The 13,576-nt window shown below is 43.6% G+C and overlaps 1 protein-coding gene across 1 annotated transcript in view; it reads left to right on the forward strand.

The window, feature by feature from the left end:
• AGBL1 (AGBL carboxypeptidase 1) overlaps nt 1-13,576 on the forward strand; it is a 326,572-nt gene that overhangs the window by 97,676 nt on the left and 215,320 nt on the right. The gene's annotated exons all lie outside the window — the stretch shown is intronic.

The raw sequence follows: 13,576 nt of genomic DNA on the forward strand, positions 1-13,576 counted from the left end.
TGCTGCCCCCACCAGTGAGTTTCCATGGCCAAGTGGGGATTTGAACCCACGTTTCTTGAGTCCCAGTTTATCACTCTGGCTACTGCAACACACTGGCAGTAGCCAGATATTCCCTAATTCTTCCGATGCATTTCTATTTTAAATAAATCTGTTCTGTTCAACAAGACTTAGTCTGAGGTTAGTTGCATAGCCTTGCAGCTTTATGCCAAATTATGAGTGGTCTATTTTCCAATTGGGTGGGTGTGGACTCATTGCAGAGCTGAAAGGAGTAAAGCCAAGAAAAGTGTGCTGCTTATATACTGTCCCAAAATGCCTAAAGTTCTCACTGGGTGGTTTAAATGTAAGTGATGCCTTGCCCCTCTTAGCAAGCTGGGTACTCAATGTACATACCAATCTTGAAAAGATGGAAGGTAGAGTCAACCTTGAACCAGCTACCTGGGCCCAGTATGAAACTCAGGTTATGAGCAGAGTCTTCACTACAGTTTAACCGTTGCACCATAAGACTCCATAGCAGTGGTTCCCAACCTTGAGTCCCCAGATGTTCTTGGCCTACAACTCCCAGAAATTCTGGCCAGTACAGCTAGTGGTGAAAAGGCTTCTGGGAGTTTGAGTCCAAGGACATCTGGGGACCCAAAGTTGGGTAACACTGCTCTGTAGGTATAGACTACTTACTTTGTTCCACACCAGCCCTAAAATGAAATAGCCAGGTGTGCTTTGTGGGGATTTGACATTCCTTATCATAGCTCTGGCTGGGCTTGCGTTTGTGCTTCACGGGATTAGTGGGAATGGTTCTGATTTCCTGGCCAGAATAGCCTTCGCATACGCTCCGCATGCTGTGATTCCAATAACCAATGTTTATCTGGCCAAGCGTTGAAATACCGCACTCGGGAGGCAGTGAAGGCCTTCTTTCCTGTTGGTTGTTATGGGTTTTTCAGGCTCTTTGGCCGTGTTCTGAAGGTTGTTCTTCCTAATGTTTCGCCAGTCTCTGTGGCCATGGGCATCTTCAGAGGACAGGAGTAGCACTCTGTGCTCTGGTGCGGTATGTTTGGAGTTGAGTATTTATGGCTGTGGGATCAGCTTTTGTTCTTATCAGGAGATGGGTGATTATGGTGATCAGCGTGTTTTTTGTTGTGGGTGTATTGTTGTGATAAGGAGGAGAGATTATCTGTCACTGTGACTGATAGCTGCCGTTAGCTGGTCTTTTGTGTGTAGTGATTCCCGGTCCTTCTTTCCTGTCTTCTAAATGGCAAAAGGGATCCTTGAGATGTTTCTGAACCTCTGATATCCAGCTCACACTGTGACATGTAGGGAGGGCAGGGAGAGAAAGCAAGAGGGAGAGAGAAAGCATATTTTGCCAAATACTGCATTTCCCCAGGGTTGGTAGTAAATTCTCTCCCATTGCTGTAGGGGCATACTTGAAAAGGTCAAATAGTGTGTGTTTAAATGAGTTAGCCAGGTGCTTGAGTGGAGCTAAATGGACTCTTCTTGTGCCTCCAAGCAGTCCTATTAAAGGACAGTTGCTGGATAGCTCAGTGAGTTAGTGAGGCTGGGAGTTCAATGCCTGGGAGAAAAACCAGCCTGGGTAGCCTTGGGCCAGCTGCACAGTCCCAGGGCGGCCCCTAAGCCTTATGTTTCCATCTTCAGTGTAATAATAATAACATTGTTCTACACCCTGTGGGTGCTGAAACACGCGGAAGCATCAAACGCTATAATAGGCATGGTCCTTAGCTCCTTCTAGTGGCTAGTTCTGGTAAATATACCCTGGAAATGCATATCAATACAGGCAACTGAGGTTTTTTATTTATTATTTTCAGGCAGTGGATAAATGACTCAGTGGATACTGATCCCGTAGATAGGGGAGTCCTACTGTAGTTAGACATTTGGCCTGGGCAAATCATGGGCTTGAAAATTCTCTTTGAATACCATTTTAGTCAAAATTTTCTTGGAAACTGGAATCTTCATAGCAATTGCTGTCAGCTGCCCCCTTTTTGGGCTGTTTTTTTCCCCCCTTCCCTTTTCACGAACAGTAATCTTCATGTTATGTCTTCTCAGATTGCAGCCTCAAAAGCTTCTAGTCTAGAATTGAGTACTTGATGAGTGTTTTTATTCTCGGCACAATACAGCGCTTCTCACCCAGAGAATGGGATCGGATATTCATCGCTCACCACATCATTATTATATTCCTATTATATTTCTGCAGAACACACACACACAGAGAGGAAAGGCAGCAAGAGAAAGGTATAATGGCTTGACTATTGTTTTCTAGTAACTGAACAAGGGGTTGTTTTGTTCCTTAATAGCTGGTACAAGAGCTTTCTGTTTCCTTCCCACCTAATCTTCCCTGAAACAAAATATTCATGTCAAAAGAGAGTAAAAATGGCTGAAACGGGAATGTAAGGGCTTTGGTTATTAATGCTGAAAATTATCTTGTGCAAAAGTGTGACATTTCTGCTCCCAAAATAAGCGATGATTGTCACAGCCCTCCGTAAAGTCATTCAGATCAGTCAAGACTTCCTCTTCCTGTATTTGAATAACAACAACATCATAGTTTTATAATACAACTTTCCTCCAGTGTTCTCAAGATGAGATACACATCTGCTCTCCCCCTTCCTTTATCTTTACAACAGGCCTATGAGGTAGGTCCGTCTTAAAGGGCAGAGCATATTTTGATTCCCCCCCCCCCAAGATTAAGGAAATAATAAGGATTTCATTAAAGAGTAACAACTGCATGCCATTGAATCAGTACTCACTTATAAGGACCTTTCCAGAGTTTTCTAGGTAAAGAACACTCCAAAATGGTTTGCCACTCCCTTCTTCTGAAGATGTACAGTTTGCCCCTTACTACACAGCCTGGCTCTTCCCCTAGGAGGCCCAGCGGGGAATCGAACCCCCAACCTTTGGCTGTACAGCCAGATACTTAAACTACTGAGCTCTCCAGTCAGAGCTATCTAGCCAGTTCTCACTGGGGACCTCATAAACAGCCTCGGGGCTCCATGTGGCTCATAGCTTGTCTTTGTGGTCTAACCAGGTGACCCATTTTAGGTTAACAGGCATTGTCTAAGTAGATGAAGCGGGGGGGGGGGGAGACTCCAGAGAGCTGTCCCAGTGATGGCCATGCTGAATTAGATAGGCCAGTGGTTCTCAAACGTGGGTCCCTAGATGTTCTTGTACTGCAGCTCCCAGAAATCCTGGCAAGCACAGAAAGTGGTGGAGGCTTCTGGGAATTGTAGTCCAAGAACACCTGGGTTACTCTAGTTTGCGAACCACTGAGATAGACCTATCATCTGCCTTTATATGCTTGGTTGAAGATGTTGCTAGCTTCTTAGAATTGAATCGTAGAACTACAGACCTCGAGAGAAGCCTAAAGGCTACTGGGTCTTGTTAATTGTTCAAAACACCGTATAGAGTGCAGAACACATGAATAAGAGAAGAGTAGGAGATTGTATGGTGTGTATACAGGAGGTTCCCAGTCCAGTCCTTAATGCAACTAGCTGGGCAAAGGGGAAGATTGTTCTTTGAGATCTTTGAAACTGTCTGCTGGTCAATGTAAATATGGAGAATACTGGCTGGAATCCAACTGAAGAATTACCACCATCTAACACCATTGGCAATACTGTTCAGTGGCCAATAGACATCTCTTGTCATGTGCCAAGTCATGTGGCTGGTTTGCGACACCAAATGCTTACAGCTACTTTTTGACTGGTCTTGATTTTCCATTGGGCGTTGCACTGATGGACTTAACGCTGTTGGGCATTAGTTATTAGATGTTGGCCCTTGGGCTTAATGGATCAAAGATTTTGATATGCTTCAGGGCAACTTTGTTTGTCCTTGATGTGTTGGCACACAATTGGGCAGAGAAGTCTTACTGATGGGCTATCATACAGCCCTGGAATGGTGTATGAAAAGCTTCTTCCAAAGAGGTTAATAAGATAGCATGGGCTTCCTTGTGGTAAGGAATTTGAGGGGATGACGTTTCTCCCTTCCCAAACACAGGGCCTGAATATCTAGTTAGGCTTATCCGGAGCCTTTGATTTTGATTTTTGTTCTGTCCTGCCCTTTCCCGGTTCTTAAATTTATGTTAACAAACTCTACATAATTGGATCGGTTCTCAGAACCGACAGGGTCCGTTCTGGATCTTAACTCCATTTTCCGGCGACAGCACTTTCTCAGTAACATTTTAAAAAATGATATCTATCAAGTCACCAGTGCATTTAGAATTTAATTTGCTCTATCAGTTGCAATTGTCATGCTACTTAGTTGTGGGGTGGGGGGGGGAAATATAATTTTTTTGATACTTCATCAGTTTTTCTCCCTTCCCCCCTTTTTTGACTTCAGTCTTTTTTGTATTTTTGGTTAACCATCTGTTGGAATAAGGACAGCCAACATAATCAAGGATCTTGCTGTGCCATTTTTTTTTTAAGTCAGACCATTAGACGCAGAAAATCTGGTTCCTGGCACACGGATTGGCTGAAGTTTTTACCATATTTACCATTACATCTCCTTTTAATAAAAACTGTGTGCAGTCAAGTCAGTTCTGACTTATGGCGAGCCATACGTTGGATCACCTTGACAGCTCACAACACACACAGGTTCAGAAGACAGGAGGAGAGAAGGAAGAGGCGCAAACAGAGACAAACCTTCTCCCTCTTTGTACACCAGGGCTGGAGTATGATAATTCTAGCAAAAAGGAAGATGGTACCATCTTCATTCCATGTTCAAAAGCTAATAGATGTGCTGAATGAGTCTAACCTGACCGCTAGCAATCTGGAAGGCTCCTCCAGCACGCCTTTGGACGACCACCTAGTGTAGAGGGTGTAAGATGGATTTTAGGGCATACACAACTCCTGGTCTCTAACAGAGGGAAATGACCAATGGATGCACGAGGAACAGCCTGGATAGAGAGCTACCATACTTGCATCTGCCACTGGTGGCCATTGTCTTACTTTGTCTCATGAAAGGGCTGGTCTTGTGCAACATGAAAAGGACAAGGTCCAGGATCAGCGGTAGGAAAAGATCCATGCCAATGCCCCATAATCTGCCTGTTAGATGCCAAGTGCGGAAATGGATGTAACAACACATGGTACTGCATTTTCTTTGCTTCCCTTTCTCTGCAAAAATAATACGAGTCCCAGGGAAAAAGAGAAGAAACCAAAACAATTCAATACCAAAGAAAACAAGATCTTACTCTTAACTCTGTTATCACATTTAAATATGCAGTCAAGTATTTGAGTGCAAGCAAAACAAAAGACATTTAAGGACAAATAGAATTAGAATAATAACCTGACGGAACAATATCCCTAAATAAACTCAGCGAATGGTAAACACGATCATTGATATGTATGTTGAATAATAAACCCATCTGCCAGATGCGTTGCATCCTTCCAGTCTTCATCAATGCAGTAATTTTTGCAAATGGTGGATTGGCGATCCGAGGGTCGGGTGTGACCATTCAAGCTTATAGAGATGAAGAGTTACACACTTAAGCTCAATAATGGCATGATGGAGTCCATAAACAATTCACACTCAACAGGCTGAAAATACCATGGATTGAAAGACATATAGTAACTTGCCATCTGTTTCTTCAGATAAATCCACTTATTATTTCACTCTCTTGATTTTCTAAACTTAGACCAAATGGCTCTAAATAGAAATCCAAATGGATAAAGATGAATCTGTAGGGTTTCGGTTGCAAAGGCGTATATAGATATGTGTTACGCTTAAATTGCTGTGCAATCTTTCCAGGCATTCCTGAAACTGTCCTGTTCTGAACATCAAACATGATGTCTTTTGCTAGTAAATGCAATCAAATGCCCAGTGTTTTTGACTGGGTCTACTCCTGTTCCTATCTGTTGCCTACAGCAGTGGTTCTTAACCTTTGTTACTCGGATGCTTTTGAACTGCAACTCCCAGAAACCCCAGTCAGGACAGCTGGTGGTGAAGGCTTCTGGGAGTTGCAGTCCAAAACTCCTGAGTAACCCAAGGTTAAGAACCAGTGACCTACAGGACAAAGGAGTCAAGAGTTCTAGGTAGCTTCCTGGTCTCCAGGACCATAGAAGCTAACTGTTAGGAGGAATAAAAGATGCAAGGCAAGCAATTCAACAATGTACACAGGGCTAAGAAGCCTTATGTGACCTTTTTGGCCATATCAACTAGAATCTCCCAACCAGCACACCCTTGACATGGTCTGCTGGTAGAGAGATACTCTGCTGCATTAAAAAGTGGCCCTTGGAGATAAATCCTTGTGTTCTGGGTTGACCGAGAACAGATCCTGCCCCTCCTTTGTATTTGCAAAGTACAATCCTATCTCCCCCCAGTCTTCTTTTCTCCAGGCTAAGCATCCCCACTTCTTTCAGCCTTTCCTCATAGGGCTTGGTTTTCTCTGATCATCCTGTTGCCCTTCTCTGAACTTGTTCCAATTCGTTGGCATCCTCCTTGAAGGGCGATGTCCAGAACTGGACATAGTGTTCTAGATTAGGTCTAACCAGTGCTTAATAGAGGGGGACCAGTGCCTCATGGGATTTGGAGACTATACTTCTGTTCATGCTTCCTAAAATAGCATTTGCCTTTTTTTGCAGCCAGATCATACTGTTGGCTCATATTCAGTTTGTGATCTGGATTCCTGATTTTGTTATGTTCTGCATTCTGATTTGATTTTCTTTACCTCGTCTCTTGATTTGCGGTCATGGTAGAACTTGGCTGGGTTTCCATCTCTGATTCAACAGCTTCTGTAAAGTCCAGCCCTGGCAGTGGAACAGCACTAAATAGCTTGTTTCAGGTAACAAGCATAAGGTGAAGGGTGTACCAAGAGAACCAGGGCTTAAGCCCCAGTGAGATGTCCAGTGTTATGGGAGTTGTACCACTTTTAGCTTCCGGTACAACAGGTAAGATGACTGGAGGTTCTTCCAAAAGAAAAGATGAAAAGCCCTTACATGTAAATCAGAATGAAACAAAATAAAATTGAAAACTTAGCTGTTAGAGGAAAGGTTCTAGATTCTTTTTCTCCAACTTGGTCAATATATAAGTGTCAAATTCCCCTCCATTTGTGTGTTGGGAAGAGGTTCAGTCACTAGCAAAGTGCACTTGCAGACGGAACTGGTACAATCCCCATACAGTTCTCAGTGGGAACAAGGCTGAATGGTTAGTTAGAGTTTTCAGGACCAAGGACAGCTCATAAGCCCTGAATTTTGCCCAGAATGAAAGCAAAGCCTGCTTTAGTGTCACTGGAAGTCTCTTGACCCGTAGGTGTTGTTGTTGTTTGTCTATTGTGATTCTGCTGCTGCTGTTGTAAGGTCAAGCTGTATGGCTCAGGCGTGCGCTTTGAAGCCAACTGGGAAAAGTCTGCTTTGTCAAAGTAGAGCCGAAACCTGCTCGTGAAATACCTTTGAGTAAAGCTGAGTCCATGGCAGCCTGAACTGTTCAGCTGTGTCTTCCACGTTAGGTCATGTCTTGCTGGTTGTGTCTCTTTGTTCCTTGCTTTGTGAAATAAGTAAATATATATAGAGAGAAGGACAGAAAACTTCAAAAAGGGTTGCAGATCCCAAGGAGCTATCAGGCCATTGCGCTTCACTGTGTCAAAACCTTCACTTTTCCTTTGATTTTCTATAAACTGTTAGTGATGGGAGTTTTGGACTTTTTGGGGACTAAAAAAAGCCATAATTCTTCATTCTGGGAATTCTACTTGACAGATAGACACCTTAATCTGGCTCGCCTGGGGGGAAAGGCCTAAAGTTGAAGGCTTTGGGGCTTAGCTAGGCCTAGCTCCACCTCAGCTAGGCCTAGTTCCCAACTAGCCCTGGGGCAGGAACAGGAAGCTTATGGGGAGCAGGATAATGAAAAAATCTGGTTGCATTTCATAATGGGTTTTAGATCCTGGTATAATTTTATGTGTTCCATCCCATCTCAGGGACACTTTAAAGTCAAACTGGAATTTGTTGTGTGGTGTAAGCATTGCTTTATATCCATGGAGTCTGGTTGTTGTTGTTGTTGTTGTTGTTGTTGTTGTTGTTGTGTGCTGTCAAGCAGCCTCTGACTCATGGGAACCCCATGAATGGACAATCTCCAAAATGACGTCCTCACCTGCTCTCCCCAGCAGTCAAGACTATGGCTTCCTTTATGAAATCAATACATCTCACATTTGGTCTTCCTCTTTTCCTGCTGCCTTCAACTTTTCCTAGCTTTATTGTCTTTTCCAGAGAACCCTGCCTTCTCATGATGTGCGCAAAGCAGGGCAGCCTTAATGTCATCATTTTTGCCTCTAGGAACAGTGCAAGCTTGATTTGATCTCTTGTTCATCTTTCTGGCAATCCACAAAGCTCTCCTCCAGCACCACATTTCAAACAAATCATTTTTATGAATAGGGGAAAAAAAAGCTTTTCCAAAGGGAAAGAAAGTGGGGGGGGGACACTCATATATGAACTTTATAGAAGGGGTGAACTATCCGTTTTGATTTAAATGAGTACACCTTTACTTAAATAAGTGATGCTTCTTTAAAAACAGTTATTGATATGTCCTGGCATAAATATGTAAAACTGAATGGCATTCCATTGGATATACACTGCATTCTGTCCTGCAGGGGTTGGCGTTTAGGGTTCACTTTATTATTATTATTATTATTATTATTATTATTATTATTATTATTATTATTATTATTATTATTATTATTATTATTATTATTATTATTATTATTATTTGTCCTACCAAATTCCTGAATTGAAAGAGGTTCCAGAGTGTTGTTTCTTGGGAGAGGGGAGCGAAAGAGGAGTGGAATTTCAAGGCTGAGGCCTGGACAGAGGAAAGAGATCTTGAGCCATGTGGGACCAAGAGAGTCAAATTTATGGTGGCATTATCTTTTCCTGATCGTAGTTCATTTCATCATGATGCCATTAAATAAGTCCTCTATTGGCATGCTGATTTATCCAAAGGAAGAGATTTTTAAAAAGAGCAACTTATTAAGCAAAATAATCGGGCGTTACCAGGGGTCTGTGGGAATTTATTTCAAGCCCCGCAATATATGATGAGATTATACTGACTGTGCACAGTGACGGTTACTCCAAAGAGTACTTACTGTCTTGTGTGCTGTCAAGTTGATTCTGACTCCTGGTGACCGTTTACAGGGTTTTTGAGGTAATGAGTATTCACAAGTAGTTCATCATTCCTTTCTTTTCTTGGGAGACACTGTGGTGAATCGAACTCCCAACCCTTTCTCTGCAGCCAGATATCTAAACCACTGAGCTATCCAGCCAGCCATTGATCAAAGTACAGCAGATTAAATCCAGTTGTTAATTCCAGCTAGAACAGATCCCTCAAATAAATGGGACTGGTTAAGTCGTCACTTATATATAAATCCCATGGATTAAATGGATTTTCTGTAGTTGAGACTAACGCTTGGATTTATCCCAACCTTTCTAGCTTTCCTGGGCTAATTTTAGTATCTGAAAAAAAGGGTAAGGGAATTTAAAAAAAAACCCTTGGACTTGATTGAGTCTTGGGCAAGTAAAATCAAATTTACAGATGAATTCTTGGCGTTTTGAGCTGCAACGAGACAACCCAAGTGAAATCTGCGGATGACCTTAACCTTAGAACTGCAGAACTGTAAGGGACCCTATGGATTATTAACCCCGGCCTTTGTGAAGGAGGCCCAGTGGGGAATCGAACTCTCAGCCTCTGGCTATGTAGCCAGAGACTTAAACCACTGAGCTTTTCCAGCGGTTTGGAGCATGTACATGGGAGAGATGGGAAAATGACTTCTGGCATATTCTGGAGACTCTCACCCACTACCTTCAAGTTGCAATGCTAGCCCCCCCCCTTACCTGGATCCAAAGGGATTTACTTCCAAGTAAACTTGGCCAATTTTGTCTCTCCTGCTAGTAATCACAAGCCTCGAAGCAAACAAGGAGAATGTACGTCCTGTAAAACAACATAATTAATTCTCAAGAAATAAACTCTGGATCATCCAAAAGGATTTGGCTGATATATAATGACCATTCCACTTCTCGGCAAGAAATCTGGAGTCCTCTACTTTTAATATTTTCAAATTGGATTACCTAATGCAAATTAAGCAGATGTTCATATATTTATAACTGCCACATATTTGGGATCAGATCACTAGGTGGAGACAAAGAGCCATATGTGATGGAGGTACAGAGATTCATGCTGTTACTAGTTAGATGTAGGCTTGGACTAACAGTTCTGTGAAGCATAATGCAGGATCTCAGGTCTTGTGGATGCTGCAGGTTCTCCTGAAAGTGAAAGAGGTTATTCAGAGATCTCTGGCTAACACATAGTGGACGTGATCCTAAAACATACCCTTTTCTACCACTGGTGATCTTCCATGCTTATTTGAAGGAAATGCAATTTCAATTTATTCGGGTTGCAGTTCTATAACGTGGGAGTTACTTGAGATCAAACCCCACTGAACGTAATGGGGGTTATTCATGTCCAATGAATGGGTATTCGTTTCCAAATAATAGTTTTTAGGGTGTTTTATCATCTGCGTATTAAAAAAAACAGATCTCCATGAGTGAGGTTGACCTGCTAGTGACTCTTGAGGGGACAGGATTTTTATTTTAACTTCATCAAAATCTGTAGATCATACTTGGGAGGGAATCTGGTTAGAAGAAGCCACCCTAGGCTGCACTGCCAAGGTTTCAAATGAATAAGGGCCTGGAAATCTACTTCTATTCCCTACTAGCTGGAGTGGACAACAGATATATTCTATCTATACGTGGTTGGAAATTGTCAGGAGCGTGTTTGGTTGAGATTTCAAGTCAAGGGTTCAAAAACTATGGCTCTCCAGATATTTTTAAACTCCATTTCTCATCAGCTGTGGCAGACGGATGGAGCAATATAGGTCTGTCACACACGTCAACAAGATGCTTGGGTGTATTGCCAAAGATCGTCCCGTCTCTCTTCATTGTGGCACAAGGGTTGGATTGTTGGCTGTGTGTAAGTTGTGCACATCAGCAAACAAGAGCGAAATTGGAGGTTGGTCTAGGAGATGATTCACCTGCTACTGGAAAATGTAGGGCGGTGCTTCCCATGTGGCCTCAGACAGCCAAATTGCTTGGTCCACCACGACTGCTGCTATTTATTTATCAAGACCTTGGGAACTGTGAGTTTTGATCTGATCTAACTAAAGAGATCAGGGATGGGCACAAATCATTTTTCTGAGATATCTCAGCCATCGGTGACACCATGTACAAAAGGGGGAAAAAACCCCCACAACTTTCCGCATTGCTATGACGGAGAACTGAAGATTATTCATGGCTCCGAATCCCTTCATCCCATCTCTTCTTCCCTCCCTCCCTGACAGCAAGACTGTTGTCATTTCCTAACATTGATGTCACCCTCGTAAATGCAGACAGTGTTAGATTGGAGTCACGGGGGCGGGAATATCCATCACACACCATTGGCATGAGATCTGCTTCAAAGCCTGCATTTGTTCAGTGGCAGGAGGTAATTTGGGATCTTCTTCAGCATTTTGCACTGATCGCTGACCTTCTTCTGGTGTGTTTTGAGAATGGGGGCTCGCGTGGGCAAGCCGTCTAACTGAGAGACAGATTGCAGCGCTGCAGACACAGAAGGGGAGGGCTCCTTCCCTTTGCTGAGCGTCACTTTCAAAATATATCAAACTGTGCTGGGATGCCTATGTGCATGCTCAGATGCCCACCTCCCATGACAGTGTGGGCAAGATAGTGCACTGTGATGCCCACGTACCCCTGTGACATATTATTTAGACCAGAAGGAGGAAATTGGTGTGCTTCTCATTGTTGTTGGACCCACACGGGAAGTGTATGAGAGTCTGTGGTCTCTGTCTTGCTAATCGAAAAGGAAGACACAACATGCAAGGAATAAGGGATGCGGAGGGAGGAGGAAGAGAGCAGTTAAATAGCCCTTGTCTCAGAGGGTGTAAAGAAAGGAGGTTTAGGAGATGACGGAATGTTGAGCCCAAATGTGATTTAAAGATGACAAAAAATAAAGTGACATAAAATAATAAAGCAGGAGAAGATCAGGGTTCCCAGGATTGCCCAACATCCACCATGAGCAGCTTTTAAACAGCAGGCTTGGCATTGCATGTGGGCTCATCCAGTCTTGAGTTTTCTCCACTTGCCTGGAAGAGGCCTTATAATTCTGTTCAAAGGATTTTAAAAAATTCCTTTTCAATCTGCACCTGTAAAAATATGCAGTTTCATGGACAGTGGTGTCCTGTTTTTCTGTGTGCATGCGATGTGTTAACTGGCCAGCCTAGGTGCCGGTGAGAAGCTGGCCACCTCCCGATTCACCGGTGCCCAAGAATGCAGGGTGCGAGCAGAAGCTTCTCCAGTTCCACAGGTTGAGCTCCATGCTTGTTCCCAAGGGGCTTTGTTTGTCCTTTGCTCTGCCATGGGTGGAGACTGTTACATACAGCACTGATGTTACCTGTCTGTCATGGGTTTGGAGGGAAAGTTCCATCCTATGGGGAGTGGAAGGCGGGACATCAGGAGGAGGGGCTGTACTGTATATATATGTGATGCGTGTGTGGAGAAGTAGAGACGCTGGGATGGGAAGCAGCAGCAGCTGGGAAGAAGAAGCTGGTGTGGGAGTCTGTGTGTCAGACAGGGTACTACTGTGTGTCAGTCAGTACCAACCTGATAGGTTCAGGTGTCTGTATGGTTAGCCAGAACTGATAGGTTCAGGGTCTGTGCTTCAAGTTAAGTGTTCTGTGTGAACCAAACTGTGTGTATGTATGATTGAGACTAAGCCACGTTACTGTATCTTATTCACCTGATCATTTTATTTTTCCCTGTGTGTTGTTTAAATAAACCTTGTTCTTTTATTTGTTAAAAATCCATCCCTGGTCTGTGTGACTTCTTATAGGGAATGGTTGGTGGCAGCTTAGTGAAACTGTGGCAGATCCCAGTAGGTCTGGGTTTGTCACATTGATTGGTGTCCAGCGTGTGGGATACGACTGGTCCAGTTGTCCAGTGGTCCAGCAAAGCCTTGGCAAGTGTGCCCAGAGCAAGGGGGGTCTAGTCAGGGACAATCTGAGAGCACGTAGGTAATCTTCTAGGTGTACCTCACGGGGAGGTGGGCTAGTAGAAGAACGTGTAACCTCAGATTGGGGACTAGATTAGGGAGCTCTGAGGCAGCCTGTTTTGGCGGGAAAAAAGCTGAGGCAAAACTGTGAAGTAGCAGTGATCTAGCCTGTCTGCTGAGAGGCCTAGCAGAGGGGGGTAGACTCTGGCTCGCAACTGTTGCAAATTAGTGCTGAAGAACAGCAGTAATCTATAGAAAGCTGGTTCTGAGGGAAAAAAAAAAAGTGGTCGCTTTATTCTGAGGCTTGACTTTTGAAAGCAGCCTGTTCTGGGGGGGGGGATTATGCCCTTGACTCGAAGCCAAATGGCAGAAATGGGTGAAGTGAAAGACCCACAGGTGGACCAAGGTTCTGAGGATGAATTTGGCTCAGTGCAGGATGAGAGCACAGGAGAACAGAACCCAGAACTTAGAAAAATACTCCTAGCCCAACAGCATGAACTGAGGGTGAGGGAAATGGAGGAAGTGAGAGAACCACAGGGAGACCTAAGAAACTTTAAGTTAT

The sequence above is a fragment of the Pogona vitticeps genome, chromosome 12 (genome assembly GCF_051106095.1).
Source record: "Pogona vitticeps strain Pit_001003342236 chromosome 12, PviZW2.1, whole genome shotgun sequence".
NCBI lineage: Eukaryota > Metazoa > Chordata > Lepidosauria > Squamata > Agamidae > Pogona > Pogona vitticeps.